General features: G+C 42.8%; 1 long non-coding RNA gene across 1 annotated transcript in view; it reads right to left on the reverse strand.

The window, feature by feature from the left end:
* The window catches only part of LOC128324075 (uncharacterized), a 50902-nt gene extending 26641 nt beyond the window's left edge, over nucleotides 1-24261 (reverse strand). The window contains exons 1-2 of the long non-coding RNA XR_008306748.1: nucleotides 24184-24261; nucleotides 6673-6778 (exon numbers count right to left, since the gene is read on the reverse strand). This is a non-coding gene — a long non-coding RNA (uncharacterized LOC128324075). The remainder of the gene's footprint in view (nucleotides 1-6672; nucleotides 6779-24183) is intronic.
* Nucleotides 24262-25381: the final 1120 nt, after the last annotated feature.

A 25381-nucleotide genomic window follows, 5' to 3' on the forward strand; every position in this document is an offset into this window, starting at 1 on the left:
AGTTCAAATCCCCACTTAGTCAAATTGCTAACTGGGTGACTTTGGTTCCACCACTGTCTCTCAGTCTAACCTACACTACAGGATTGTTAATAGGATAAAGGGGCAAGGAAACCATGCATGCTACCCTTAGCAGTTTGGAGGAAGAGCAGCAGTATTGTTGGTAATAATGTTTTCCAATTAATGTCACAAAGGGCTCTACCCCAGGAGCACACTTCACTCCAAATGTCTCACAAGAGGTTAAAGTGGACTGTTATGGTGTAGAGTTATGACAGCCAGCCAAGGTTGACAGTGGTGCCCCCCCCCCACTGCCTTTGGGAGAGGGCAACCGGCGGTGCTTCCATGTTCTGATGCCAGCCACACCTCTTGAGCCGGAATCAGAAGCACATGGACACAAGGGCTGTGGCCAGCATCAAAACACAGAGGTGTCACCCATTGCCTTCTACCAGTCGACAAATGGTTCATTCACTGGCTGGATGCTCTGGGTGGGTCAGAGGGGTGCCGGCGGTGGGGTGGGGTGGCTAGACAGCTGCAACGCCTTCAGGGCTGGCTGTGCCCAGCTAAGTAAAAAAAAAGAGAGAAATGGTATATTTCCAGAAAGCCTCCCTCCCATCTTGGCAACATTGGCCTCTGTCTAAGCAAGGCTGAGTGGAACTTTGAACACAGTCCTGCTCTTGACACCAGGAGGGTTAAATCAATCCTAGGTGAGTCAAACTGTTGAGTTGTGCATATCTGAACTGGTGTAATTTGCAACCAGAGAAGAAACACACCGAGAGACAGACGGGTTCTCAGATTCCCAGCTTCAGCACAGGTAGCTCCTGACATGTCACAAGCTTCACAGTTGAAATCCAGCACCGTATCCTCTATAACACACTGACTTGTACTCTTATTATGAAGAACTGGTGCAACATGATGGCACCCTCTGAATACTGAGTGCATCTTTGGTCTGAGGATCTTGGAACAGTTCAGAAACAATTAGGCCTGCTAGTAATATGCCAGTAATATGCAACTAATGTGCCAGTAATATAGGGCCCTTCTCACAGAAAAAAGATGTATACAGAGGTTAAGTGATATCTTTAAAATGGACATCAGAGCTTTAGAAGCTATGAATCAGGAACCTTTATTTGCTAGCTCATGCTCAATCAGTATGACCCAGCCTCTGGCACCCTGTTATCCTTCATTGAATGCCTTCTTTTCTTTCTGCTCTTATCTGGTGTTTCTGTTTGTTTTATGTTCTGTCACTTTCAGTTAAGCCCCCTTCCTTCTTCCTGACATTCTCATTCATATCACTGTCATACTGGTAGCAAGTAATAACCATCTACTGAACTGTAGCAAGACTGATTGTTTGGGACAGATACCACAGTTTTGGCTCCCCAGATTACATGATTATATCACTACAGATTACTATTGCAATCTTGATCTAATCCATAATTTTTAGTTAATTGTCTTTTTGTCACTGTAGCTTCTTTCCTGCACTACTTTCTGGCACTGTTTTTTAACGTAGAAAATGTGGTTTTGTTGCAACCCATGCTTCTAAAATCTTTACTCTTAGGTTCATTCTCTTAATCTCATTAAAAGTAAATGAATAACAATTTAATCTCACTCAACTATTTAAGCAAACCTCAAAGGACCAAAGGACTGCTAACACATGGTGGTCTGAAAGACATGCTACAGGATGTCCTGCAATGTTGCAAACGGTTCTAGGATGCAACTGTGGGATTGTGTGCAGCTGCTGGTCACTGAGTGTTGTGTTCCATGATCATCTGTGAGGAAGCAATTCTGAGTGACAGTGTTTCTGTGCTGCATTCTTTGTTGCCACTTCAAATGACTGACTGGTTGCCTTCAAACATAATGTAACCAGTCAGGGAAAATAATAAAGAAATAATAAAAATATATTTTCTAAAAAAAACCATAATGTGGAACCAACCAATTGACCCGCAGTTCCAACCCCTACCCCCGCTCTCCCGTCCACATTTGGATAAAATGGAGAGCTCCTTCTCTGCAGTCTTGCTGACTACAGAGAGGAGGGGGAACTGGCTGTGTGGGCTTCCTTCTTTCATGAAAGACACCACACACAGCCAATAGCAGCCAGAACAAGGGAAGAGCTTCCTCCCTTAACTGCGGATGGGAAACAGGCAGACTGTGATGCCAGCATTTGGACATAACGATGGTACTGCAGAACTGGAGATCCAGGCAGCAGACCTTACTACAAACTGAAGGTACAGTTTTATGTCCAGGGAGGGAAAGTCTGGGTCCATGTTTTGCCTAAACTGTGGTTGCCCACATCTGGACATGCAGTTTCTGAAACCAAAGGTGAAGAGATCTCCAGTTTCATGTTACGTGCTAATGAGCCATTGAGTTGCTTGTGCATTCAGGACAAAATGGGAGTCCAACGCAAAGATGTTCAGAACTAGCCACAAGTATGCTTTCACAGAGGACCAAACAACATGACTCAAAATTTCCCACAAAAGGTACCTCACAAAGTTACCTCACATAACTCAACATTTTCTACAAAAGTTGATAAAGATGGGGTGGTGTGTTCCAGCATCCTGTAGCAGTTACAAGAACTCTATAATGGCATAACAGTAATATGAATTCATTACACAATTCAAGGTCCAAAATTCATGAACCAAAGGAAGAACAGAAACAAGATCCTTAGCAAAAATGATAAAACATAAACAAATATGGGTTTGATCCAATGCCCCACAGGATTCTCTATTCATGCTCCCCCTGTGTGCTGAATCCCCTCCCACCAACCCCTTCTCCAAGGATATCAGCCTTCCAAGGATACATATAGAGCATGGACTGGATCATGGCATGGATCATGGCATTTATACATAAATATAATAATAATTATTATGATACTATAGTCTCTTATAATAGTTTCATAATAATATAATTGTCTCTTAACAGGATTATCCGTGACAAAGTGGATTCTTCTTGTCATTTGCATCCTAGTTATCTACTGTGATCTTAGAACATGGGTGGAAATGACCTAAAGTAATTCCTGTCCATTACTGCTGCCTTTATTTATTAGTAATCTGCAATTATTTTGTATGTAATGGCTGAAAGTGATAAAACATGTAGGCAAAGCAAACTGTTTGCTGTTATAAAAGGAACCAAACACAGAAAGAAATGGAATGCATTACTGCCTCCTCAGAGCTGCAATGAATTCTCACAAGAGCTATAATGTTAAAGAATGCCAGTGGCATGATTGAAAAATGGAAGGGACACAGTATGGACTCTGAAAGAGGTATGTTTTAGTCAGCATCAAAGCACAATACAGTCTCTGACTGTGATGTGAGGCTGGCAGAAAATTTTATTTTTACTAATTTTATGTAGAGCACATGAACACTTGAACTGAATCACCATCTGCTTCCCAGGTTGGTATTATAATGCCAGCTGCATAGAAGGCTATAGCTCTGCGATTAGGAGTGGCCCCATATAGGTACTGTAATGGTTGTATAAGTAACACTGCCAACCAAGAGGTGTTGTTGTTCCCGGCTTTACTATTTAGTAAGGTTCTGTATCTTGTCTTAGCTGTTCTGTTCTATTGTTGTTACTCTGAGAGTTTCCTGCAAAGTGAGGTCTCTGTGAATGGCATGAACAATCACAGACTTGTAATAAAGTTCTCCTGTTCAACCAGTATTACAGTATCACAAGTGCTTGCACAAGTGAGATTATGAATACACACACACACACAACTCCATAGATAGATAGATAGATAGATAGATAGATAGATAGATAGATAGATAGATGTGTGTTAATGAGAGGGGATTATGTGCTTTTGCTAATATGCAATAAGCATACTAACAACCAAGAAGCCAAACTCCATTCTAGTTTCAAGCTTCAAGAGGGGTTATTTGGAAAACAGTACCTGTCATGCTGAATGTTCTTGGAGGGTAGAAGAAGAGTGTGACAAGAATTCAGCTGTCAATGCTGTGACTCCTGACCATGTAATTTGCTCCAGGCAGTACTCTTAGCAAAACAATGCTAAACTATGGCCTTTGCATTCACTGTGTGGAAGAGTAAGCAGATTTCAAAGTGGGCTTCATTTTTCCATGTGGGAAAAGATAAACAAAACTCTCAAAGAGTTTGGATGAGTTTGTGCATCACTTTATTTATGTAACTGAGGCAGTAAATGCTTGAGAACCTGTCAGCCATTTTTATTGATTGATTGATTGATTGATATTTCTAAAAATCATTTACCAAAACAGGTGGGTTTTTTTGGGGGGGGGAAGCATCCAAATGTGTGTCTTCCTATGGCAGTAAAAATAATAATAAACTAGACATTGGACAATTATCTGCCCCTTAATGGCATTACAGGACTGATGTATGAGGTAACCATTCTTTGGAATATGATGGAATTATTAGAGCAGACGATTAGGGATGTGCCCGGAACCGGTATGGATGCCTTTTATGGACCTCTGAATCAGTTCATTCCACCAGTTCGAAGATGGAGGGCATACCTTTAAGGGCAGGGGAGGGTGCCCTTACCCCTCCCGCTGCATTTTCCCCGCCAGCACTCCATTTTAAAAGTCCCTGTTGGGGCAGCAGCGTACCTCCCTGCCACCCCGGCTGGAAGTTTACAGAAGTATCCAGCACATATCATGCTCGCTCATGCATGCACCCAACATACGCCTGGCATGTGCGTGCATGCTGGGTACTTCCATTAACTTTTGGCCAAGGAGGACACCGGGGTAGCAGGGAGGCACACTGCCGCCCCGACGGGGACTTTTAAAATGGAGTGCAGGTGGGGAAAATGTGGCAGGAGCGGTAAGGGCACCCTCCCCCACCCTTAAAAGTATCCCCCCCCCACTTTCGAACAACCACAACCCGCCAGTTCCGTGCACATCCCTACAGATGATTAAAAACCCAGGTAGGAAGCAAAGGGGTAACTGCAGACTCCCTCCAGGTTATTAATTCATTACTTGCTATAGAATTACAAATACAGAACATATATGAAGTTTGACTTCTGAGATTGTTGAATTAGTCCACTTGTTGCACAGTAGTTAAACAAAATAACCTTGTGATGGAACAATTAAGCATTGGCTGATATCCAAAATAATTTACTCAATAGTACTACTCAGGAGTTATTCTAAAGGACTACTTGGTTCCATCCAATAATTTAGTCAAGATATCAGCCATTGACTTCCAGGGCTCATTTAGAATACTGGTGCACATATAAAATAATGTATGACATGGGCACTATGGATATGTTCCCAATCAGTACAATTCTTCCCTCTCAGAAAATGCAGTCACACAGATTGGATCTAAGTATATATAACTGCACATGTACATAACACACATGCCGTCATATTTGCAGGTGACTGCGAGTAGTAACTCATCTTCCATTTGATCCGTGGCCACCTAATGCCTGAAATGGGTCACACTTGTCTATGCAACACTACTTAACACTCCTAATATCTGTCATATCCCAGACAAATATCTAAATATGATATGCTTTGTTCCAAATGTGTGTGCACATTTTATTCTTTTTGGTTTGAAAAAAATTGGTGTTATTTGCATTGGCTAAAATAGCACACAAAACCAAAATGATATAGTACATCTGCTCATCAATATCTGCATTACTGAGGCACATCTTCCACTTTTCTGAGGCCTGTATTGATTGCCCCTTACATTGTTATCAAATTGAGGTGCTCCTGCAATCCAGACCTTTATCCAAAAGAATTAGGTAGGAACAGTTGCTGCTGCTAAGAATGGTGGAAGTACTGTCAAGTTTCTTCTACCCTCTTCATTTCCATATTGATCTTGGAAGCAGTCATTTGTATAAAACCTTCTTGTGTGGCTTGTAGAAGAAATGACTTGCAACCTGTGCTTTAAAAATACCAGATGAACTAGTACACATTCTAGCAATACCAAGTGACGTTTTTCTTCTTTCTACTTACAATTGCTTAATTGTATATTTTAAAGATACAACTTGCAAGTCATTACAATATTAGGAGAGGGGGAGGCAATAACATCGCCTCAGCATGAGCTATAGAAGTGGCCACATTCAAGACAGCTAAGGAAACTAAACATCAGTCGTAAAGTATGTCAAATCACAACACCATGCACAATACAGTAACCAAAACACTTAATCAGAAAAGGAAAAGGCTACATTTGCATGTGACATGGAACCCCAGGGTTCCGTATCCCCTCCCCCTGCTCTCGCATCTGAATTTGGATGTACTGGAGAACCATCCAAATTTGGATGTACTGGAGAACGTCCTCACTGGTATTACACATTCATCCACTGCCTCCAGCTTCTCCATGAGGCTTTTCTCTCATTCTTACCCAGCTCTGCCTGTCAGTCACGGAATCCCACCTGGCTATCTCTTCTTGATGCCTACCAAAACACTTGTTTGCATTACTCAGTAGTTATATCTAGACAATGTTGACTTGGAATCTTCCTAAAACATCTGCATTTTGAGGACTGTGACACTTGCAAATGCTTTCCATCAAGATTTTATTCTTATACAAGCAGATTTTTAAATGGGGTCAAAATTAGTTACTAGATTTTTTCTCTCTGTGTCTTTCAATATATTTGGCTCAGGTTCTCAGTGGATTCCTCCCATCCCCCACTAAAACCTAACATCAGTTTCCAATCAAGGAGATCAGACATAGCATAAAACAAAACAGGTAATTTAATATTAAATAATTAAAATTATTCACCTTGGTTTCAACTTCTGGTAAGCGAAGATGTTCAGCAACATTACGTGTAGCTTGACCTTACTCTGAAGTATTTCCTACTGAACTCAGTGGGTCTGTGCACTGCAGCCTTAAGAATGGTAGGTGTCGAATGTACAAATCAGAACAAAAGTTCAAGTTATAACATTCTATCACATACCTATGAAAATAAGCAACATTTTTCTTAACTTTAGGAAAGCAACAAAAATGGCATTTGAAAGAGCTCAAAACAGGAAATTGACTGTCATAAAACAGAGGATTTACCCACCACTAAATCTCACTTTCAGCTTGATTACGTTATTTAAATGACACCTATCTGCATTTTAATCCTTATGCAAAACTCTGCTGGCAGAATTAATAATTATGATCAAAAACCATGAAAGTCCATGCTAATGATAAGATAAAGAACTTACTCCCGCCACCTACAGTGAGAAGCTAATCTTCCTCCATGTCCTAATCTACTGACATACAGGTTTTGATCTGAAATAAGCTCTTAATAATGAATAATCTGGCTATGAATATGATTCTGCTGAGCAGAAAATGGAGGATTAAAGAAGGAGCTTGAGAAGAATTTGTTCTCCTATTTCCAACACCGCCCCTCACAACATTTTACGGCTATTCCTTTGAAAATACTTTTTTGATTTTTCCTGCCACCTTATGTGTGCATTCCATTGTGTCACATCCACTGCAGTAACTCGGAGTGCCTGCATTGCCTTGCCAGAAACAAAGACCTTAGCACTTTGCATTTATCTAGTCTGTGGAACAAAAGGCAGCAAAGTGACATTTACTCAAGTGTTGAGTCTCTTTAATTGAGGAGGGCCCAGGGGTGGGGGTGGGAAGCCACCCTTGTTTTAACAGAGAGAGACTAGGTTTACGTTTAGTACACCTAATAGGCTGGCTGCCTATTATACACAGCAGAATTAATCTCTTTCTGTGTGTATTTATGGTTTTAGTTTGGTAAAGCACACTGAGTGAAGAAAGACACATTGCAAGAAAATTGGATTTTCCTGTACATTTCAATATGCCTTGGCATAGCAGGAGTATTTCATTTCTTCCATACAGTCTCCTTTAGTTTGCCTTGCACATAATATTGTGACAAGGCTATTCAAAAGCCAAGTCCTCAATGCTCATTCTACCAGACCAGTTGAACTACTGCAAACCAGTCAGAAGCCTTTCTTTAGTCTGCTTTTTCTCAGAGTCAAGCTGCAGCTGATGATCAGCCAAAGGAATGTTTTTTTCTGAGGTGCGTGGCTTTTTTGCCCAAAGCAGCTGTGTGGGCAGCTACAATCTGGATTGGAAATTGACACTGAGAAAAGAACATCTTTTTCCTATGGGTTGCATTTACTCTTAAAATTGCCCCTGTAATCTGCTTTTCAATCAATAGCAGTAAAGATATAGTTGTATCTTTCCCCCAATAGGCAAAAAGCTATGAGGATTTTTGATAAGGAAAATGACTATGGGGGGGGGATGTAGCCTGTTGAAAGTAGGCACTGCAGTTTCTCTTGTGCAGAGGTGTCATATAAAGCACAAGGATTATAGTTAGCCAGAAAACCTTGGCATAATCCCCTGCTCCCAGAAGTATGATTCCCATTTATCTATACCAGAACTGCACAGCATAAGATCCAGCCTGGGGACCTTTTTGCTGGCCCCAGGTAGAAATATCCTGTAACATAATAACAGTAAGTGCAAGGAAAAGCTCTTGGTCTGTCCTGTTGAGAAGGGTAAGTTGTCTGCTGATGTGGGAGCAAGAGGAAGCAACAAGCTTCTATCTATCTATCTATCTATCTATCTATCTATCTATCTATCTATCTGATTTTTATACCGCCCTTCCGGCGGTTTACAATTAAAAACAGAAACCATTAAAACCAATAACAATTAAAACAGAGATATAAATATTAACGCCAATTAAAGCATCTTTTTAAAAAATTAAAACTATCATAACAAAACCCTGAAAACCAGGTTAGCATTAAAACGATTAAAACTAATTAAAAACGCTAAGAGGCCAGGCCAAACAGATGGGTGTTAAGGGTTCTCCTGAAGGTCAGTAAGGAATTAAGATTATGAATTTCTGCTGGGAGTGCATCCCACAGCCTGGGCGCAGCTACAGAGAAGGCTCGCCTCTGAGTCGCCACCAAATGAACTGTTGGTAACTGGAGACAGACCTCCTCAGATGACCTTAACGTGCAGTGGGGATCATGTAAAAGAAGGCACTCTCTAAGATATCTCGGACCCAAGCCATTCAGGGCTTTAAAGGTAATAATCAGCACTTTGTATTTTGCCCGGAAACATATCGGCAGCCAGTGTAATTGTTTCAAGACAGGCATAATATGGTCTCTCTGGGTTGCCCCAGACACCAATCTGGCTGCCGCATTCGTAACTAGCTGAAGTTTCCAGACTACGTACAAAGACAGCCCCACATAGAGTGCATTGCAATAGTCAAGCCGGGGGGTTACCAGCTGATGCACCACTGTTTTTAGATCATCCTCTTGAAGGAATGGGCGCAGCTGTTGAATCAGCCAAAGCTGATAGAAAGCACTCCTGGCCATGGCCTCCACCTGAGATACCAGGGTGAGGCCCGGGTCCAGGAGTACTCCCAAGCTGTGCACCTGCTCCTTCTGGGTGTGTGTAACCCCATCCAGCACAGGAAAATCTAACTCACCCCTCAGATTTTGAGCCCCCACAATGAGCACCTCCATCTTGCTTGGATTCAGCTTCAATTTGTTATCCCTCATCCAGGCCATTACTGCCTGTAGACAGGCATTTAGAGAATGAGTGCCATTTCCTGAAGATGAAAAGGAGAAGTAGATTTGGGTGTCATCAGCATACTGATAACACCCAGCACCAAACCTTCTGATGACCTCACCCAGCGGTTTCATGTAGATGTTAAAAAGCATTCATGACAGAATGGAGCCCTGAGGGACTCCATATAACAGCTCCTGTTTTGAGGAGCAACTGTCACCAAGCTCCACCATCTGGAATCTACCCAAGAGATAGGAGTGGAAGCACTGCAAGGCAGTGCCCCCTATCCCCAACTCCCCCAGGCGATCCAGAAGGATACCATGGTCAATGGTATCGAACGCCGCCGAGAGATCCAGAAGAACCAGCAGAGTCACACTCCCTCTGTCGAATCCCCGGTAAAAGTCATCTATCAGGCCAACCAAGGCTGTCTCAATCCCATAGCCAGCTCTAAAGCCAGTTTGAAATGGGTCTAGATAATCAGTTTCCTCCAAGAGTGCCTGGAGCTGTTCGGCCACCACCCTCTCAATCACCTAAATCTCTCCTAAAGAAGACATCAAGCAAGGGAACACAGCAAAGAAATAAGAAATAAATAAATAAATCACCAAGAAAACAAGAGGGGAAGGAGAAACTAAGTCTGTTAGGGCTGGAGATTTTCTAGGGCTTGTTTTCTGGCTGGGGAGAAGTGTTTGTGTCTTTGACCGAAGAGTAGCCTTAGCGGGGTATTCACTGAAGGTGAGTGCCTCAGCTTGTGAGAGGGGTCACATTCCTCAGCACAGTCAGTTTGTCTGCTGGTCTTGAATACAAGGGTGAAGGCCCGAGAGCATAGTGAACAGAGGATGGCAAACAGGACATTGGAGGTTTTTGGGAGGTTAGCGGGAAGTGTGCAGGGGAACAGACAACAAAACGAGTTATGAAGATAGAAAGCCAGAAGGAGAGGGGGCACTTCTCAGTGTATTGCACAGAGTGTTGCATGTATGACTATTTGCTCCATGGGCGGAAGTCATGGGTGTGTGCTCAGTGCAAGGAACTCCTGGCTCTCAGGGAACAAGTTTTTCCCCTCGAGACCAAGGTGGCAGATCTGGAAAAACTCAGAGAGACAGAGAGGCATGTGGACGAAATCTTCAGGGACATGGTAGAGACATCCCACTCAAAGGCTGATAGCTCTTCTGCTGTCAGGGAGAATGAAGCTCTTGGGGAAGGAGGACATCAGTCTGAGGAAGAGGGAAATGCTCCCTTAGAAGGGACCCTTTCCATGGATGATAAGGCCGTATCCTCTCGCACAGGGGATACTCCTCCGGGGGATGGGGGCCTCCTTGTAGTGGGCGATACAATCATTAGATGTATAGAGAGATGGGTTTGTGACCCACGTCTTGACCATGTGGTGACTTGCCTGCCTGGTGTGAAGGTTGCGGACATCACACAGCATCTAGATAGGCTATTATTTATTTATTTTATTTATTTTTTGTTTTTTATATTTATATTTATAGATGTATATATATTATGCACTACTGGGGAGGAGACAGCTGTTGTGGTGCACATCAGCACCAACAATGTGGGGAAATGTAGTCAGGAGGTCCTGGAAGCAAAATTTAGGCTGATAGGTAGCATATTGAAGCCCAGGACCCCCAAGGTAGCATTCTCAGAAATGCTACCTGTTCCACACACAGGTACAGTGAGATAGGCAGAGCTGATGGGTTTCAATGTGTGGATGAGACATTGGTGCCACGAGGAGGGGTTTAGATTTGTTAGGCACTGGGATACATTTTGGGGCAAGCAAGGCTTGTACAAAAGGGATGGGCTGCACTTGAACCAAGATGGAACCAGACTGCTGGCACTTAAAATAAAAAAGCTTGCAGAGCAGCTTTTACAGCAGCAGGTGGCATTTAAAATGACACCTGGAGAATAACCAACAGGAGCTGGGCTGTATCCCGTTCAGGAAATGCCATCCCGTAAGGTGCAAGGGTGTAAAAGATTCAGGTAAAACAGAATGGGACAGAGTCGAACCACATAAAGAGCAGACACGAGGTTGTGCTAGATGGTCAAAGAGATCAAAGAGCCAAAAGAAAGAAGAGATCAAAGAGCCAAACCCCCTGCTAACTCGTGCTAACTTGGCAAAGAGGCACCTTTTAACGTGGTGATTCTCTTTATTGAGCAGGGGGAGAGTAACTGGCCCGATCCACCCCCAGCACAGTACCTCCAGTGACTGTTGCTGGTATCTATCTTACATTTCTTTTTAGATTGTGAGCCCTTTGGGGACAGGGTTCCATCTAATTTGTTTGTTATTTCTCTGTGTAAACCACACTGAGCCATTTTTTGAAGGGCGGTATAGAAATCGAATAAACAAACAAGAAAGATAACATACACCAGATAAGAGATTCCGCATATAGGTGCTTATATGCCAATGCCAGAAGCCTCCAAGCCAAGATGGGCGACCTGGAGTACTTGGCTGCTAACACAGAAATAGACATAGTGTCCCCACTATGAATCATGGATCATGAACAGAATCATGGTGGAACAGTGAGAACCTGTAGGACAGTGTAATCTCTGGATATAAACTCTATAGAAAGGACAGGGAGGAGCACATTGGAGGTGGAGTAGCACTGCATATCAAGGAAGGGATAGAATCTAACAAGCTAGAAACCCTAGGAGGACTGGAGTCCTCCACAGAAACCCTGTGGGTGACAATACAAGGCACGAAAGGAAATGTGCTATTGGGGACATGCTATTGCCCTCCAGAACAAAATGCTGAAAGTGACTGGGACTTGCAGAAGTAAATCATGGAGGCATCAAGAAGAGGCAGGGCAGTAATAATGGGTGACTTCAATTACCCACACATAGACTGGGTAAATTTACAGACGGGGAATGACAGAGCGGTCAAATTTCTAGATACGCTAAGTGACAGTGCCCTAGAACAGTTGGTCTTGAAACCAACCAGAGAGAAGGCCACCTTGGATTTAATCCTGAGTGGCACCCAGGACCTGGTGTGTGATGTCAGTGTCATGGACCCCTTAGGGAACAGTGACCATAGAATGATCAAATTCAGCATACATGCGGGGAGAGAATCACCAGGGAAATCTAACATAGACACTCTGAACTTCAGTAGAGGAAACTTCTCCAAAATGAGGAGTATGATGAAAAGAAAGCTGAAAGAGAAAATCAGGAGAGTCAGTTCGCTCCAGAGTGCATGGAGTTGACTCAAAACTACAATACTAGAAGCCCAGTTAGACTGTATACCCATAAGGAGGAAAAGTACTACTAAATCCAGGAGGATGCCAGCATGGCTAACAGGTATAGTCAAGGAAGCCATAAAGGAGAAGACCTCCTTCCAAAATTGGAAGCCCTGTCCAAATGAGGAGAACAGAAAGGAACACAAACTCTGGCAATGGAAATGCAAGATGACAATAAGGGAGGCGAAAAGAGAGTCTGAGGAACATTTAGCTAAAAGTGTCAAGGGGAATAACAAAAACTTCTTTAAATATATCAGTAGCAGGAAACATGCCAGGGAGGCAGTTGGACCATTAGACAATGGGGGGAGTGAAAGGGTTTATTAAGGAGGATATGGAGGTTGCAGAGAAGCTAAATGAGTTCTTTGCATCTGTCTTCACGGCAGAGGATATTGAGCATATACCTGTTCTTGAACCAGGTTTCTTGGGGACGTAGGCTAAAGAAATGAGTCAGGTAGCAATGACAAGTGTTGATGTTCTAAACTGTCTGGAAAAATTGAAGACTAACAAATCACCAGGGCCAGATGGCATCCATCCAAGAGTTCTTAAAGAACTCAAATGTGAAATTGCCAATCTCCATGCAAAAATATATAACTTATCCCTGCAATCAGGCTCTGTACTAGAAGACTGGAAAGTAGCAAATGTAACACCGATTTTCAAAAAGGCATCTGGGATGATCCAGAAAATTACAGGCCTATTAGCTTAACATTCATTCCAGGCATTCATTCCAGGCAAACTGCTGGAAAGCATTCTCAAGAAAAAATTGTAAAGCACATAGAAGAACAGGCCATGCTGGGAGAGAACCAGCATGACTTCTGCAAAGGTAAATCTTGCTTCACAAACATTTGTAGTTCATTGAGAGTGTCAACAAGTGTGTGGATCAAGGTGATCCAGTTGACATAGTATACCTGGACTTCCAAAAAGCTTTTGACAAAATTCTTCATCAAAGACTCTTGAGGAAGCTTAGCAGTCCTGGTATAAGGGGACAAGTACATGTGTGGATTGCTAACTGGTTGAAGCACAGGAAACAGAGAATAAGTATAAATGGAGAGTTTTCACAAAGGTTGGAAGTAAGAAGTGGGGTCCCCAGGGATCTGTACTCAGACCAGTGCTTTTATTCATAAATGATCTAGAAGTTGGGGTAAACAGTGAAGTGGCCAGATTTGCAGATGATACCATACTCTTTTGGGTAGTGAAATCCAAAAGAGATTGTGAGGAGCTCCAAAAGGATCTCTCCAAATTGGGTGAGTGGGCAACAAAATGGCAAATGTGGTTCAATGTTGGCAAGTGTAAGGTGATGCACACTGGGATGAAAAACCCTAACTTCAAATATACGCTGATGAGATCTGAGCTGTTGGTGACTGTCAAGGAGAGGGACTTTGGGGTCATGTTGGACAGCTCATTGAAAATGTCAATTCAATGTGTGGCAGCTGTGAAAAAGGCCAATTCCATGCTAGGGATCATTAGGATGGGGATTGAAAATAAAACTACTAATATTATAAAGCCCTTATACAACACTATGGTGCAGCCACACTTGGAGTACTGCTTACATTTCCGGTCACCACATCTAAAGAAGGACATTATAGAACTGGAAAAGGTGCAGATGAGGTCAACCAAGATGATCAGGGGCCTAGAGCACCTTCCTTATGAGGCAAGACTACAACACCTGGAGCTTTTTAGTTTAGAAAAAAGACGACTGCGGGGAGACATGATAGAGGTATATAAAATCATGCATGGTGTGGAGAAAGTGGAGAGAGAGAAATTATTCTCCCTCTCACATAACACTAAGACCAGAGGTCATCCCATAAAATTGATTGCCAGGAAATCTAGGACCAACAAACAGAAGGACTTTTTCACACAACGCATAATCAACTTGTGGAATTCTCTGCCACGAGATGTGGTGACAGCCAACAACCTGGATGGCTTTAAGAGCAGTTTGGATAACTTCGTGAAGGAGAGGTCTATCATCGGCTACTAGTTGGAGGGCTATGGGCCACCTCCAGCCTCGAGGGCAGGATGCCTCTGAGTACCAGTTGCAGGGGAGTAACGGCAGGAGAGGGGGCAAGCCCTCAACTCCTGCATGTAGGCTCCCAGTGGCATATGTGTAAAACAGGATGCTGGACATGGGTCTGATCCAGCAGGGCTGTTCTTATGATGAGCAGCAGTGGCCCAATGCAGTTGGCCACTTGAGAGCAAATGTCCCCCACCCCTGGGCTTGAGCCTACTACCAACACCACGCCTCATTTCCCTTGCTTTTACCCCTAATTCCAACCCTCTGCCCTCTCATTTTCATTGATATTTCCAAAAATTAAGTTTAATGTAATAATTAATGTTCTAAAAATTAACCTTGGCCCCTGCACATGAAGTCATGGTTGATTCTGGCCTACGAAGGCATTTGAGTCATACACTCCTGATCTATACCTTCCGGATTCCCATTTATCCACACCTTGCTGCCATGGGAATGTGATTAATTCTAACTGAGTTGTTGACTTGAAGCTCAAATGTTTCACTCAAAATCTATTTTAGTGTCACCATTCTCCACAGTATGTTTGATCCAGGATGGAAGGTGTTTGCAAACATAACTGGATGCAATTTACCTTGTTCAAAGTGGGCACCGAAGTTTCTGTTAAGCAGAGGTGTCATATAAAGCACAAAGATTAAAGTTACCCAGAAAAGCTTTGAATAATCCCCCCAGGAGTCCTGATTCTAATTTATCTACTCAGTATACTAGACAGACTGGCACTTGAAGGTAATTTAACTCACATGTATGCATTCCCCCCCGCTCACAAATGAAACAACAATAAGCTGCTACATCCCTGCCACTAAGCCTATTAATAAGAAGATATTTCACATTGTCAAGCCACTTGAAGGTAGGGATGTAATAAGAATTTGTGAGGAGAGAAGTGAAACTTTCCATTTGCAAATGGTGACTCAGGAGGGAGAGGATTAATTTGGTAGATGCATCCTAAACAGGTGGAAGGCACAGGAAGAAAACACTGCTGGACTCTTAGTGGCCATGCAAAGTTAGAGAGTCAGCAGGTGGACAGGACACCACAAGGGCAACACTCGTCGATCAAGCAGATGTGCAGGGCAGTAGAAGGTCGACTTTAGTCACTCAGCATCTGTCCATGGAAGCAGCAAGAGGATGCCAGAAATCAGCATGTGAGCAGGAACGCTTGTGCCCAGCAGCTCTTGTTTCTCTGAACATTACGTGCACCAGAAAACTCTTGAAATTGTTCAAGGAAAAGAGTCAGTTGTCATAAGCATGATCCCACTAGACTTCACAAGACTGTCTACAGAAAAATCTGTACCAAGAAAAATGAATTCAGCAACCTGTATAAATTGTGTGAAGATAGACAGATCGTGTGTGAGTATATTGAAGTGCTATACACTTATTTATTTTGCAAAATTTATTCCAATAGTCATAGAGAGGGACAAAGAGCCCTTTGAGGCACTGAACCCGCTGCTTATCAGGGACACAACCAGCAAGCAAAAAGAGGCCATGATGGGGCCTGGAAGGTATAGTAAAGGTGAAAGCAGCAAAAATCTAGAGCCTGAAGTGCAGCACGTAAAATTAAATCAGACCATGTCAACAATCTGATTGTCCAGCAGTTCCAGCCCTACCATGCAGAGGTTGAAGCAAGTCTCTTCAGACAGTGGATGCAAGGGAGTGTCAGATTTAGACCCTTTGCTCAGTCACCTCTGCTGCATCTTGCAGCACTAGAGCCATCAGCAGCTGAGGATCAAGCAATGTGTTTCTGGCCTAATGGAGCATTTCCAGAACATCGCAAGCTCCAGAAAGCATGTGTGCGCAGTGCACCTGTATCACAGAATCAGTGTGGGGTTTCCGAAACACAGACACTGCTGTTAGGCGTACCCATGGATAATCAGGATGTGAGTCTGTGTTTTTACTGAACTCTGGTTTGAGAATATGTCTATACCTTATGACTGTGATTTGTGTGGCTTGTTCAAAAGGATGTTATGACTTGTTCAACCTTTTCCAGGACACAGTCTTACTACCTGCCATAACAGGGGCTGATGTTACACACCCCTACTCCTTTCTGTGCCTGGAGAGGACCTTAAGGCTCGAGTGTCAGGTGTTTCCCCACATTCATAGTTGGAACTCATAACTGGAGCTCAGCAGCAAACAATGAGGTTCCCCAGTCAAGCCACAAAGTTGCTGACACAGCACTGGGCAGCTTGTTTGGTCCTCTTTCTGACCAGGTGATCATGGCACGTTCTTTATTCTTCTGAGAGGAGTAATCATCCAAATAGGATACTAATTAAATAGGGTTTTGTAGCACGTGTAGATTCTAATGATCACCCCTCTCACGCAAGTAAAGGGCATGCCATGGCTGTGTCGGTGAGGGCTGCTGCAGGGCATTGATCATGTGAACAGACCCATAAGCAGTTTTGCACCCAATACCAATATATGTGTTTACAGGGTCCAGCCACAGAATCAATGCAACCTTTTGTTGCACAATCTGCATTAGGAGTTTAGCTGGAAATTGTTTTGTGTATGCATATATTCATTTTACAATTATGTAAAAAGAATTTTAAAGTAAATTGGTTGGAATCCTGATAGTATTTAAACAAAACTAATCATGTTTCCTTTCATCCAGAGACAGTTTCTTTCAAGTAGTGAAAGTGCACGCTATGTATAATTGTGCTGTCTGGTTTTTATTGACTGTTTTATTGATGATGATGGATGTTTTATTGCTTTTATTGAGGTTTGTGGTTTTAAATTGTTATGTACACTGTTAGGGGTGCCATCTTTTGGCAGAAATGTGGTTTACAAATGCTTAAATAAATAATAGCTCTGCTTAATCCCAAATATCTACATCACACACACAAATCTCAGAAGTCAGATTCAGTGTCATTCGCTTTAGTAAAAACTATTTTAGCTATAATAATCTTTCCACTGTATTAAGGGCACTTTTTAATTAAAGCCAATGTGTATAAGAACCAGTTACATCTAATGAAGAGGCTTTGGACTTGCTCTTGAGTTATGAAGCTCACTGACTTATTCTGGGTCAATCATTATGCTGAGAGGTAATCTAACTTCCTGGTTTATTGCCAGCAAAAAAAAGTTGTGAGTGTAAAAGTGAAAATCTGGGGCTCTGTTCAAATTAACATTAGCAGTTTCACACTTACGTTTCTGCTCCCAACGAAAGCTACTTTAGCTACATCAGGGGATAATATTATTGGCCCCACATTCCAAATGTGAGCAAAGTTTTGGATGCCAGTATTGATTTTGAATGAGACCTTAACCCTATTCAGACATTTTGTTATACAATCAGGTGCCTGTACCCGCTTACATGTTCTTGAGCTGATACCGACAATATGCATCCAGTATACATTATAAGTAAGAAGTTGCACCAACAGAGCGCTCACTGTGACGTGGGCTTAAGGCATCCTGACATGTTCTTGGGTGTCCTTTTACTGCATTTGGGCTGTTCATCTGTGTCATCCAGTGGCAGCACCGGGGGGGGGGGGAAATGAGCGAGAGACATAGAAGGGGCAAAGTGCATTTATGAGTGGGTGAGCTGTGTCACACATATTGGATTTCTGAAACAGAAATGGGGGAGCTTGTGGGGGGGAGCTACTTGTTGGGGAGGCACGCAACAGATGTTGGAGATAGATAGATAGATGTGTAGAGATATAAAATTGCACTTTTGTGTAACTTGCATCTTTCTGATTTTTTTGTTCCAAGCCATAAACCTATAAAACAAGAAGAGACTTATTAACATTATCATGATACCAAGAAGCAGTGATGTTACTGTTGTGTTGCAGCAGCATTAGAATTCTCAGAAAATATGACATGTAAAGATTATTTGGGTTTGCTTTATGAGTACTAGTGTACCACATGTATGGAAAAAACAGGATTTTATAGCAGCCAACTCACATATAACAGATAAATTATGGGTATAAATTGTCAACAAACATTAAGCATAAGCTGGCAATACATCATCTTGAAATAATCCCTTAAAATAAGAGAATGTTGCAAAATTTACCATGGAAGAATGAGATACCAATCCATCGGCTCTTTAATGGCCAGGATGGAATTCCATACTCTTGCCCTTTTTCAGTTAAATATTGCTTGCTTATAAACAGTTGCCTTTCATCCACAGAAGTCCTAATCAAGAAGGAGGAAATGGAGGCAGGAATAAAATAGATGCTTCACAGTGGCTTTCTAGCTACTTAGATTAGCAGTATGATATGGTGACCTAGGTGATGTTTTGCTGTTCAGCAGCAGCTGGGTCCTAAAACCTATTTAAGCATCTGCACAATTCCAGTGTCTGTGGAGCAACTTTGGGTGGGAATCATGTGCCTCAGTAAATACCTGTATCTCAGTAAATACATGTTAGTTTAGAAAACCCAGGGAAATAGGGAAAACACTGAGAGAAAGGAAGGGGTTCCTGGAAAACTGGCAGTATAGAAAAGAGATAAACAGCCACCAATTCGCCACCAAAATGCATGACCCCACAAGGCCCATGTCATTTGCCACATAGCATGTAGCTCTGCTCTTTGTTTCAAATATCAATGTTACGCATGTTCTACAGCAGTGTTCAGAATGGCAGCTGAGATGACATAACAAACAAGCTTCTTCTTCTTCTTCTTTTTTAAAGAATGGACTACTACTTATGCTTGTCCTGTGTCTGCTGCAATGACTTTCTATCTCCCCCTGCCTCCCCCAATTTGATCTGCTTGAGAAGCCATACTGGGTCAGTTCAAACTTTATCGGTGGCAGCACACATGAATGAGGAAGCAGGGTGTCCTCCACAGAGTCCCGATGCCCTCCTGGCATGTTCTTGCTCACATGTGGGGGCTATTCTGAATGCCCTCCCCCCCAAAAAAAACTTGCCCTCTGCTGGGAGCGCATCTGGACTCTGTAGAGAAGATCCTGTCTCCTTCTTCACATGTGTTACCACTGGTATTCTTTGAATTGGCCCATTAAGCTATAAATGTGATCACAGATACATGGATTTTTTTGTGAATGATTGTACCTGCAGTCATTGCAAATGTGAACCTGGCTACAGATCTCTCCAATGCATTGTGCAGATCTGAAGTGTGGTGCTGTGCCAGCATTCAACATAACATGTGAAGAACTGTACCTGAGTACAGTTTACTTGTGTAAACCGTATACAGATTATAGAGTGTTGAACATAACATGTGCCTAGGGCTGATATATGCTTGGGAGGAAGAAAAGTGGGTTTTAAGTAGCCTACAAAGAAAGTCTTGGATATTGTAGTGATGTTATTTTTAAAAACAAGCATAAGTATAAAGCTACTCTTCAGTTTGTTCCAACTCCCATTTTAATTACCAAACAAATAAACAATATGAACATGGTGGGAATGGCACCTTTATTTATTGGCCTTATGCACACATTATGTTGACTATTTAATCTTACACAGTTTAATTGATTTCATATTTGAAGAAGGGACATTTGCAGGTGATGTAAATCTAATTATTTCAAAATGCAATACAACTAATTTAAGGAGTGCATTTTATTTGGGACTGTGGTAGACACAACAGCTCATGAATCACAGTGAACAGAATGTTATTGCCCAGAAACTATTGATTTTCAAACTTTTTAAAAATGCAGGATAGATAGGAGCCCACACACCCATATACAAACAATTAATTATTTTATTACTGGGGGGAAGAAAGAATGCCCAGGCAAGTTAATTGCTGAAATCTGAAAGGCAAAATATTAATCCGATTAAACATGCAAATGAGGTGCTGATGTTGTTCATTTACTTTGTCCTTTGAGCTAATAATTAAATGATGGATTTTCAAATTAATTGCCAGGTAAAATCAGCTGTTTGTCTAATGCACAATGCACTTAAATGAATGGCATGGCATCAATTGCTGAAGCACACAGGCAAGTCCATTAATGTTTTGTCTGCCTTCTGCTACTGACATTAGGTACTTAAATTCCATGGGTAGCACAGCCTCTCTCCAGTGGGAGAGTCTGACTGCCGTGACATGTACTTCATTAGTGATAAGTGATATGGCAAGAAGCTAGACTAGTAAGAAATTGATGCTTATGGAACTTAACAAGAGACATGTTTTGTATGTGGTCACCCTGCTTTTTCCCTTTTTGCAGACTTGCCCTTCTCTTCCTTAAGATTCACCATAAGTAAGGTGAATCTTACTTGCCCTTCACTTACTTAAGATTCACCTAAAATGCCTCCATTACTACCCATAATGCCCTATACTACATAAAGCAACACAGTGGCCCAAGGTGAGGAATGGAGATTTGAAATATCTCCTTGAAATAGGCTGCCTTAGGCAGAGTTAGAACTTCTTGCTCCTTCATGATTGCTGATTTCAGGGCTAGAATTTCATAAAATCTCAAATAACTCTGTATCTTGCATGCTTGCAGAGAGCAAGAAGGATACAAAACACGAAGCTGTCATGACACGGGAAGCTTCCAGTCTTCAGAATTTGGTGGCACATGACTTCTCTCTAGACCCATACTATCAATCTGGAGGGAAGAAAAGTGAGCCCCAGCTGCTTCGGTTCCGGCAGCCACTCCCTCGCTGCCTTCTAGTCCCACCATGGGTGTAACTGAGCTGTGCAGGCAGGGGCATAGCTAGGGGAGAGGGAGCCCATGTCCAGCCCTCTCTCTGGCAGCCCCTTGGGTGAGGGAGTTAATAAAGATATGGATTGAGCAAGCTTGGGGGCCATTAGGAGCTCAGGGGCCCAGGTTCTTTGAACCCATCCGCTCAATTATAGCTTCATCTCTGTGTAGGGATGTGCACAAACCATTTTACAGACCTCCAAACCGGTTTAAAGCCTGGCCAGCTCGAAGGTTCGACAGCGGCGGGGATAGCTTTAAGGGTGGGGTGGGTGCACTGCCCCCCCACGCCATGTTTCCCCCGCTGGTGTGAGAGTCCCTAAAAGCCCATCAGGGCAGCAGCGTACCTCCCTGCCACCCCGTGCTGATGTTTACCAGATATACCTGGAAGTAGGAGCTGCAACTGAAAGCACTGCTCATGCGCGCACGTCGCATGCATGCACCTGATGTGCATGCGCGTGAGCAATGCTCACAGTCACAGCTCCTACTTCCAGGTACATCTGGTAAACATTGGCAGCAGGGAGGTACACTGCTGCCCCGATGGACTTTTAGGGACTTGCATGCCAGCGGGGGAAACATGGTGGGGGAAGGGTAAGTGCACCCACCCCTGCCCTTAAAGCTACCCCCCTCCGCCATCGAACCGGCCCCCGCTGGTTCCGTGCCCATCCCTACCCCTGTGTGCAGGCTATTCATTTGTCCTGTAGGGGAAGGAAATCCCCTACCCATGCCATTCACCCAGCTGGGGATCTCCCTCCCTTACCAGACAAAGGAGCAGCCCATACAGCTCAATTACAGCCAGGATGGGGCCAGAAGACAGCAAGGGAGCAGCTGTCCTGTTACACTGAACAGCCAAGGTTCCAGAATGAGGGAAGAAACACTCTATTTTCATCCATTGGCTCTGCTGACAAACTCTGAGTGTGAGGGAAACAGGGTAATGACCACAGAGCACATATGTACCAGGGCCTAACATCACGCTCCTTCCCTCTCCCATACATACATCTGAATGCCTGAAGAGGGTTGCAGTGAGGCAAGTTTTATCACATGGCCCCATTTAACTCACATCTCCTGATAATCTGGTAGAATTTGCCTCTTCCCAGGCCAGGTGCCACAGTGCCTTTCATGAGGAAGGATAAAGAGTTGCCTCAAGTGCAGGTGTAAGGAAGGGTGCGGAACTCAGCAAGCACTAGCACCATAGGCCTTCCTCCCATTCACTGCCATCACCTGTCTTCACTACACTGGGGAGTATTCTTCATTTCCTATGCTGTTCATTTCCCCCCTTGCCCTACTGGGGCACGCCTCTTCTCCCCACCCACTCCACCCACCCATCCACTCACCAATTCAAGCCAGGAACACCACTGCTGCCACTGCTTGGAGATTTTTTGCGGGGAGAGAGCATGGTCAGACATCAACATGTCTTGGACCACTGCTGAGTTCTGACTATAAATGACCAGTTTCCTACAAGGTTTCCCACAAGGTTTCAATCACTCTGTAGTGAAGTTGCAAGTGTTTACCCCAAAGCAAACATATCCATCCACTGATGAGGTGTACCAAGTCTTTTTAAAGGGATGACTCATCCCTGTTTTTCATCTGAGGTTGAAAGAGGACAACATACTCTGGTTGCTGGCCAGATAATAGGTTTAAATCTGTTTTTCCTTTGCCTTGTCCCAGCACTTTTGCAATGGCAGTATCTCTACTGCTATTCAATGAAATGGCACCAGATATGAACTTCCTCTTTTTCCTCCATGAAGAAAGCATCCATTACATCATACCAGCCATAGGCACAAAAATGGAGATGATTTTTGTGTTTCGGAACATATTTTGTATTCTGTATCCCATATGAGCAGAAAATAACAAATATTTAATTGCTTGTTATTTTCAACATTTTGTTGCTGATGCATATTCTAAATAATATCTAAATAATATACAACCAATTGTCCAAGGCAATCTTGTATCTCAGAATCATCCTGCTTCAGCAAGCATAATAGGTACATACATATGACTTTAACTGTGAACTTTTCAAGATCACGTGTCTTTAAAAATGACTTAAAAACCTTTTAAGACCACATGTGTCTTTTAAAATGACATGGTGCAGAATACTGCTGCATGCTTCTTGATATTATTTGGAGGTGAATGTATATTCAGTCTGTTTTGTGCCCGCTAAACTGTCTATCAGCTTGGTTCCAGGCTCAAATCAAGCTGTTGATTATTTAAACCTTTGAAACAGCCCGAGACTCGCACACATTAAGGACCATATTTTCCAGTATGGGCCCAATTGCCAGTTTTCTAGTCAGCAGGCCCAACTATCTGTGCTATCTTTGCAGCGTGTAGATGGTAACGGCCAGAAATCTGGGGCTTTGCGGCAATTGCGCCACACTTGTGGATTCTCCGTCCTGATGAAGCAAGAAAAATTGCCTTAGGTGGGCCTCTTCTGAAAAACCAGGAAGGGATGTTTTCCTCACTTTTTCAGGAAGGAGGATCCATATATGTGGGACAATTGCTGCAAAGCTCCGCCTTTGCCTGCAAAACTCTAAATTTTGGACTGTTGCCATCTACACCTGCTTTGCTGGCTTTTAGTTAATGTACAGGTGCAATTCAAGGTGTTCATTTTGGCCAGTAAAGTCTTATAATGCTTGGCAACAAAGTATACAATCTGCTCCTATATCAGGGCTGTTCAACTTCGGACCTCCCATAATCCCTGGTTATTGGCCACTCTAACTGGGAATTATGGGAGTTGAAGTCCCAAAACCGCTGGGGGATCAATGTTGAGCAGGCCTGTCCTGTATTAACATGGCTGCTCTTTAAGATCTGCCTCAGAGCTTCTGCTCCCAGTGCTATCACCTTCAGCTGTAAGGTGGGTGGTGGCCACAGACAGGTGCCCCATTTGTAATATGGAACCAAGAGTCCAATGGACCCACAGTTCTGCCCCCGCTCCCACCCCTGTGCACTAACCTGTCTGCATTCAGTCGAAACAGACAGGAACCTAACCGCAGTCAGGAAGATTGCACAGAAGAGGGGGAACTGGCTGTGTGGGCTTCCTTTTGGCATGAAGGACAGCCAATCGCAGACAGAGAGAGGGAGGAGCTTCCTCCCTCAACTCCGGTTACAGCCTGGAGTTCAGCATTCAGACTTGCCACAGCCAGCTACAAACCTCAGGTAGGAGCACGACAACTCACTACAGTCTGAGGTTTCAAACTGGAGTTCAGGAAGGGAAACCTTGGGTCACTTTTCTGACAGGACCATGGTTTCACACATTCTTACGTACAGATTTGTCACATCAGACTCCTTTAACTCCAGTTTCCTGTTATGTGCGAATGGGTGGTTGTCTCCAACTGCAGAATGGCCTCCTCAAGGATACTCACCTAGGGCTGATTTTATTTGCCTTTCCTATTTCTGCATTTGTTGTAAGAGGAGTAAAAGCTGCATTTATTGTTGTGCTCATTGTTATTTTTGATTGTTGATATATTTTAAAAGTATATTTTGTTGTATTAATGTCAACTTTTAATTACTGTCAAATTTTGTCAAATTTTAATTATTTTTGTTAGTTGCTTTGAAAACCTTTGTTGAAAGAGGAGTTAGACAACTTTTAAACAAATAAAAACCCATTCAGTTCTGAACAGTTTCTGGAACCTGTAATGCCCTTTATACATCTACACATCTTCATAAGATGTGAATACAATACCAGCTGCTCCCTACCTGGCCTGGCTGGCCACTGCCCAAATTGTTAACTAATATCCATGCTGTAATGATGATATTTCCATTTTAAAAGATACCCATCTCCCAAGAGGTTTTGTGTTCCATTCCTATCACATATTAAAGCCAACAGGAGGCTGCCAGAATGCAAAGATTTACATGTGCATAGCATTTTCCATAAATGGCCTCAGATAAATTCCTTCTTTTAAAAACTGATGTGAACAGTTTAATAGGTAGCAGCATGAAAACATATTGCAGTTTAAATCACGTTGTATTTGTATTATCTATCCTCTTACTTCTGGAACAAAAGGTTATGGAAGTGTTTAACATAATGTTTCTTAAAAACAACATATGCTTTTTTATAATTAGTTGTTGCAGTTGCTTCTGTTAATATCACATCCTTCCACTAAACCTGCATTCAATTTTTCTAAAATTCACCATGCTACTTGTAAATGTG

The sequence above is a fragment of the Hemicordylus capensis genome, chromosome 1 (assembly GCF_027244095.1).
Source record: "Hemicordylus capensis ecotype Gifberg chromosome 1, rHemCap1.1.pri, whole genome shotgun sequence".
Lineage (NCBI taxonomy): Eukaryota > Metazoa > Chordata > Lepidosauria > Squamata > Cordylidae > Hemicordylus > Hemicordylus capensis.